Genomic DNA, 7,536 nt, shown 5'->3' on the forward strand with positions numbered 1-7,536 from the left:
GGCATCTTCCTTCTCCAACGCAGCGTCCAGAATCCTCTGCGCTGCGTCAAAGCTCTCGCACACTGACAGCTTTTCAGCTGGCTTCCCTCGCTTCCGCTTGCTCTGTTGTTGGCAGAACAAACACAGCTCTTTCCGTGTTGGCTGTGGCGCTGTGCTACGTGTACATGGCCTTTTCGGAGGTGGTGGCTGATCATCCTCATCTGAGGCTGAGGAATCAGAGCAAGAACTGTTGGCATTTGCTTGGGCTTTTGAGATTCTCTCGAGACTTTTCTTGTGCGTGTACTTCCTGTACATGTACAAACCCACGAGGTTCAGCATTCTCATCTGCGCAATTCTGTTGAACCAGGAAGGCACAAGTTGCATCCTGCCGTAACAATGCTGCTTTCACGATTCTCGGCCAAGACACATCTGTAACATTCCGCTGATTGGTAGCGCCAGGGCAGCAGTGGCACAAGCATCGCTCCCAAGACATACCAGCTGCAGGAACAGTGGGATACATGCAAAGGCAGTCCGGGCTGTTTGTTCAAGAGCTTCAAAACTAACAAATTTAAATTACAAAATAAACTCACCTGCGTTCTCCTCATTTCCTCGTCGTGTCGGCTCGCATAAAACCAGAATGCTACTGCTGGGTGAGGGGTCCGCACAGTCCTCGTCCTCGGTGCTGCTCTCCTCACTCTCCATTCTACCTCAATACACCTGACGATAACTAAAAACTGTCGTGTGGTCGAAAGGCAAGGACAATTGTCATCTACTTCGAGTGTTGAGAATTGAATTCAAATTTTCCCGGGGGCCGGCGTCGTCATTCATATCACCTGCTCAGGTATTCAAATTTGTGCGGCTTTGAGCAGCGCATGGGGTGCGTATTGTTCGAACCTCGAAATCAAAAGTCGACGATTTCGCGAGGTTGTGCACAGCTCCGCGATGGCCAACTACGCCAGGTACAATCCCAAAGGGGCTGCCTACCAGCATACAAACTTTCAGCTTGTCAGCATAAAAAGGAAACGTAAAACAGGCTTTTGAAAATCGGCAGTCAGACTAACATGTACATGGTCAGTACCGTCACTGGCTTCAGCAGCTCATGAGTTATGTGCACTTGAAAGTTGTAGGGTTAGTGGAAGTAATAATTATAATAATAATAATCTTTATTTCAGGATTACCCAAAGGCTAACGCCTATCTGGGGGATCTCCTATTTTGTGTATGTACTCGTAACATAGTTAAGGATGCGAGAGAAAGTACATGACTGTATAATTATTACATGTATGTGAAGAGAAGCCAGGCGTTCAAACCAACCCAAAAATACTCTTGCCTTATTCTTCGGTGAAATAGTTATAAAAACGTGTCTTACCAAACAAAAGTGAGCATAGAAGCAACCTCGATGCACCCAATAATATGGCTTCCTGGAACAGCAAGTGTTGCACGAGGTTCCCAAGAACACGTCAAGTTCCATGCTACCCGCCGCCATCGAAAGAACGAAGGATAACTGTGCTAGCCTAGTTCCTATTCAATGTAACGCTAACGGTACGGGATATAGGAGCATATTGGGAAGGCGTGGGTGAGCTGTAAAATCCTTGTACGGTTCGCACAGCACAACATACATGCAGTAGTTATTGCGACGGTTAACGTCGATGGACGAGAGTCATAAAGTACAGGCCATGGGGTTGACGTTTCTCGGCTTCCTTTCCGAAAGGAAAGTTTTATTTCTTCTCAAATAAAGCAGAATCATGCTGAGTATACCAGTCTGTTATGAAGACAAGAAAGCAGCCATGGACATTGTGCCATTCTAAAGGAACGACAGGTAAAAGATAAAGCACTTCATCTGAAAACTCAAGGACTATCCATAAATACAGCAAATGATAATCCTAGCCTGGTAATGTCCAACTCCGTCATGTGAGCCAATCGGTGAGTTATCATGGGAAGCATAATGTTCGAAATGCTGAAATTTGAACAGTTGCAGTTGTGTTCGTCGCCATACAATGCCATCGCCAGTTCACATTCGAAATGTAGCCATTTTATGCTTGTGCACGGCATGGAAGGTTGAACAGATTCAACTCCTCCATCGCTTCCTGATCTGTACAGTAGTGCGGTTGCGTTCCCGTTCCTGACACTCACATCCGTCTCCGCTAACCAGCATCATGAGCACTCCAATGGTTCCCGCCGCTCCTTCCGTATCGTCCCAGCGCGCCCCGTCAAAATGTGAACTACTGTAGGCAACAGAGCCAGTGTATGATGAAGATGAATGCACTGTTTGATGATGCTCCAACAAATCCTTTCACCGTTGTATGGAATTTGTAAGAAGAGTAGTGGCTCAACTGTAGGTCCAACGCAGAAGGTACCTCACAGCACAGTTCTGTTGCCTCGTTGCAACTAAACAGGTATGTTACTTTCCCATGAGACCCAGCCGGAGCCGCATCGTCGTCATTACCAGCTAATCATGGAGAGGTATAATGTGACTTTCCACCACTCCCGGATTCAATCATAGTTTGCGAGCCTGCGCCAAACTGCTTGCTCACTAGAGCCAGGCATTGGATACATATGGCTTCAGTAAGGTTTACAATGCTATGTCTCTGGCCTAAGTCCAAGTCTAGATACAGCTGCTCAGAGTCAGGGCTGATGAAATGTTCATTTCGGAACAAGTGAGACTTCAACAGTTGCTAGTACACATCAGGCCTGAGGACTTCGCAGCGTTTCTCCAGCACACTTGTTCTCTCCTTCAACTCAGATACTACTTGAAGTACTACTAAAGGCCATCTGGCTCTCACACTCAGTCCTTCCACCCTTCATTTTCGTGGTTTGGGCTTCCACTCGTGGCTCGGCAGGTTCCTGGCCTCTCCGCAGTCTGTCGACATGTCCTCAGGAGAGGGTCGCTCTGGAGCTAGTGCAGCCGAATCAAAGGAAATCGAGTTCTATCTCAGACGTCCACAAACGTTGTGCTTGACTTCGCTTCCACTGCGGGAAAGTAGTCACACTTCAGGACCACGACGTGCTTGTTGCAGCCTACACCAATGATACTAACATAATACTCCCTCATTTTTCTGCCTCCCGGCCGGCTCGGAAAGGAACGTATGGACTGGGAGCTTCACTACGGTTCCATCTCTCGTCTGCTAGTGCATTCAGGAGCGCAGCAGCGCTTCGGCATGACTATACAAGCCGAATCAAAACAACTTTACGTTCTAGCCAAAAAAAAACTAGCTCAGTGTTCGTCAGGCAAAAGCGAAAGTCACTCAAAAGGTGGGGAAGTCAGAGTCAGAAGGTCCACTTGCCCCGTCTCGAACCCAGACAATCTTTGTGCAAGTCATCTATTGTTTTTCTTCATTATTTTCGAGCTGGGAATGTGACCATAGTACAGTGAAACCTGCCTAAGACGACCGCTCAAGGGACCTTGAAAACGTGGTCTCTGTTACAAGGTAGTCTCCTTATCCAGGGTCATTTGAATGGAAATAGCACCCCTCGATCCTGGTTTCAGTGGTCTCCTGGGACAGGTGGTCGCCTTGACAGGTTTTACTGTAAAATAAAATGTAGAAAGGAAAAGGACATTATGGAAACGAGTTAAAGGGAAACTGAACGCCAAAAATAAGTATGGCTTATCCGAAGGAGAATTGGGCACTGATTCCGATGAGCTATGTCTCGAGCCGATCAGAGAAGAGGAACTGTGTCAAATTTCATAAATAACACCTCCCATATTTGGAAATTGGCCTTGATGACGTGCGTACTGCTTAGCTGTCACCATGCTGTGCATGTTCAGCAGTGTAATTGAATGGAAGAAAACAATTACTTTGGTGTTTTGCAGCTCTGTTTCGTTCCCTGACGGTAACCAAATCTAGATGTAGGAATCTGTTGAGCAGGAGAGTGACACATGTCTTCCCGATGGCTGTCCAGGCTGCAGTGGTGATGAAGAAGACACGATCATCACCCCGAGATCGATCGTAGCGAATTGGAAAACTCATGGTGAATTTGCTTCCACTCCAAGGCAATGTCGAGGTATGAAGGGTGCTTGTACTGCCTTCCAAAGTGAAGAGGAGATGAACATGGCTTTGCATAGCTGTTGTTCTATGCCAACTTACCTACTCTTGCTGGTACCGTAGTGGCATATTGCAAATTTCGTGGACGAACAACTCTAGTCACTAGTGGCTAGTGAGCAACACTAACAGGTGAGATTTTTCAATTCGACAAAAAATTGTTTTTGTTTGAGAACTGACAGTGGCAGTCATTAGACTCAGTAGGTGTCTCTCTGCTGCTTCTTTCCCTTCATCGGTAGGGTTGTGCTTGAAGTAAAAATAAATAGAAAATGTGGAACAAAAATCTGATCATGTAATTCGAATTTGAACTTCAAAGTATGTGTACATCAAATCACAAAAATGACTGTCAAGGTGGTGCTGTGCATTGAAAAAAACTGGGAGCTGGCAGCAATGGAAAGGGTAGAAACGAAACCAGTAATGCAGAGTATTCATAAGGTAGAGGGAGATGAAAACGGGAGAGGAGTAGTGAGCACTTCAGTTTGAAGTAGTGTCAATAGACAGCATCGTGTTGCATACGTTGTGAATATTGTGTGAATCTAATAATTGTCACGAAATTGATATCCAAAATTATTATCCCCTGAGTAGTATTATTATCTCCTGTGTTTACATGCAGAGCCTTGACGTTGCTGGACGAGCGACAATATAAATTACATAAACATGTAGCTCGTGATGTGGGATGACTGCCGTATCGCATTGCCAACGCAAACCCATCCTGTGTCAGTGCAGCCATCCAGCAACTTGAACTCCCCGGACCAGATGCCGCTGCAGCTGAACACCATGCCAATGGAAAGCCAGGAGTTGATAGCGAAGCATTCTGGTCTGCACAGTACAAGGCAAAGAACAATTATGAATTATAATGCATTGTAGTCTTTCCCACACTTCTTTGTAAAAACAAACAAACAGTGCCATTATCACAACACTTGATCAAGCATCTTGATGGAGGTATTTTCCATTGTGCTGGCTCAGCATCTGCACCAGGAAGACCATGTACACTTACACGTATCTTGTGTGTGTGTGTTCGTGCGTGTGTGTTTGTGTATCTGTATGTGCACACGTGTGTGTGTGGGGGGGACGCACATGTGTATGGGTAGGAATGTGTGTGTGTGGGGGGGGGTACACGCACATGTGTATGGATGTGCGCGCTGCATGCGTGTGTCTGTGGGATGGGGTGGGGCTGCACGCACATGTGTACATGTGTGTGCGCAATACAGCATGTGTGTATGTGTTCGTTGAACACAGGATGTACTCCTGATTACATAAACTTCGTGATCATTGTGATTTCATGTGCTTTGAAGTTGAAATTCACAATACATGTACTGATGCTTGATTAGATTTATGTTCCACATGTTCTATTTATTTTATTTTACTTCAAGCACTTGTACTATTCAAGCACAACCCTACCAATGAAGGGAAAGAAGCAGCAAAGACACCTACTGAGTCTAATGACTGCCACTGCCAGTTCTCAAACAAAAACAATTTTTGTCGAATTAAAAAATCTCACCTGTTAGTGTTGCTCACTAGCCACTAGTGACTAGAGTTGTTCGTCCACGAAATTTGCAATATGCCACTACGGTACCAGCAAGAGTAGGTAAGTTGGCATAGAACAACAGCTATGCAAAGCCATGTTCATCTCCTCTTCACTTTGGAAGGCAGTACAAGCACCCTTCATACCTCGACATTGCCTTGGAGTGGAAGCAAATTCACCATGAGTTTTCCAATTCGCTACGATCGATCTCGGGGTGATGATCGTGTCTTCTTCATCACCACTGCAGCCTGGACAGCCTTCGGGAAGACATGTGTCACTCTCCTGCTCAACAGATTCCTACATCTAGATTTGGTTACCGTCAGGGAACGAAACAGAGCTGCAAAACACCAAAGTAATTGTTTTCTTCCATTCAATTACACTGCTGAACATGCACAGCATGGTGACAGCTAAGCAGTACGCACGTCATCAAGGCCAATTTCCAAATATGGGAGGTGTTATTTATGAAATTTGACACAGTTCCTCTTCTCTGATCGGCTCGAGACATAGCTCATCGGAATCAGTGCCCAATTCTCCTTCGGATAAGCCATACTTATTTTTGGCGTTCAGTTTCCCTTTAAGAGTAACTCTCCACCACTGTAACTAGTTAATAATTATACAGTCAGAAAGTACAAAGACTAGGCACAACATTGACAGAGTACTGAGACATTCGACGTCCTGACATCTACATGTAGCTTCAACACATTTCCGTAGCCCTAACCGACAGCCTTCCAACTCGGAAGGTTCAAGGTAAAAAAAAAAAATTTTTTAATTTAAATTAAAAAAACTTCAAGCAGTACTCGTAGTGCTGAGTCGGCTCCGTATGTATGGTTTGTATTGCAGCATCAAGGAAAACTCGATTTCTCCATTTCTTTCACACACAAGCAAACATTGCTACATGTACATTGCATATTAGTGGCCGTTTACAGTACTAACCAACGGGTTCTCGACTACTTCAAGTACTTGAGTAATTCTCGCTTGCCTAAATGTTTAGTCAAGTAAAACATATCAGTGTTCACCTGAATTTCTGGCCAGAGTCGGGTTCTGTGACATTACAGACTCCACGTGGTAGACCTTCCATACTACAGTCTCGGAACAATGTCCTTCGGTCCTTCCCTCATTGTATGATTGCCACCTGGAATTCCCTCCCAGCCTTTATCCGCAGTGCTCGCCCCTCCCAGAAGTCGATGCAGACCTTCAAGAAGAAGGTCTTTGACCACCTGAGGCAGTCTGACTGGGACTGGGCAACCGGACCGCCTCTACCCTCCTCCGTGATTATGCCCCTGCTTCTCCCACCCCAAGCCTAATTGTCGCCAATCCTGAGTAGCCAATCTCCACTGCTACCCTATTGCACCCTTAATTTGACACTCTCCTTTCACTCCAATTATCTGTTTGATTATTTGCTATTTTCTGCTGTGTTCCAAAATTAGATCCCCTCCTTCAGTCTAAATCTTCCATTTTCTCCCGTGCTTTTCTCCCCTCATGCTTATGCTTCCCTCCCGAATTTGGTGCGCCTGCCATGTGAAGATGCCGAGACCTCCGGTCGGTTGAGCATGGCAAGCCCCACCAGCACCATCTCACCCCATGCTAGCCCCATGTGCCTGCCGGTGAGTTGTGTATTTTGTAAAAAAAAATACTAATACATTTGTGGTTGATGTACTAAATACGGCTTATCGGGGTGCTATGTCTCAGCGTGAATCATTCATGCACACTCTACATATTTCAAAGCATTCGTCTAGGGATTGAGTTGAATCTTTTACACAACCTTGTTACACCTGCCTTGAGTTTCTTTGAATTAGACCATTTCAAATTTTCATTTTGATTTCATCGCCAAGCTTCATCCCTTGTATCTTTTGGTGTTCTTCCTTCTTTCCATGTCGTATTGTTTGAATGAACCCACTTTGAGCTAAATATGGCTTTTATGCCAGTTATGTTTGGACCAAATATGCTGCTTTTTTATGCTAGCATAATTCCGGCCCCCAAAAGTCAGTATCCGG

General features: G+C 45.4%; 1 long non-coding RNA gene across 1 annotated transcript; it reads left to right on the forward strand.

Annotated features, from left to right (window-relative positions):
* The first annotated feature begins 3,989 nt into the window (after nucleotides 1-3,989).
* LOC135824752 (uncharacterized) lies at nucleotides 3,990-5,013 on the forward strand. The gene is made up of 2 exons (XR_010554938.1): nucleotides 3,990-4,149; nucleotides 4,631-5,013. It is a non-coding gene; the product is annotated as an uncharacterized LOC135824752 (long non-coding RNA).
* The last annotated feature ends 2,523 nt before the right edge of the window (nucleotides 5,014-7,536 follow it).

Source organism: Sycon ciliatum, chromosome 9 (genome assembly GCF_964019385.1).
Source record: "Sycon ciliatum chromosome 9, ocSycCili1.1, whole genome shotgun sequence".
NCBI classification, from domain to species: domain Eukaryota; kingdom Metazoa; phylum Porifera; class Calcarea; order Leucosolenida; family Sycettidae; genus Sycon; species Sycon ciliatum.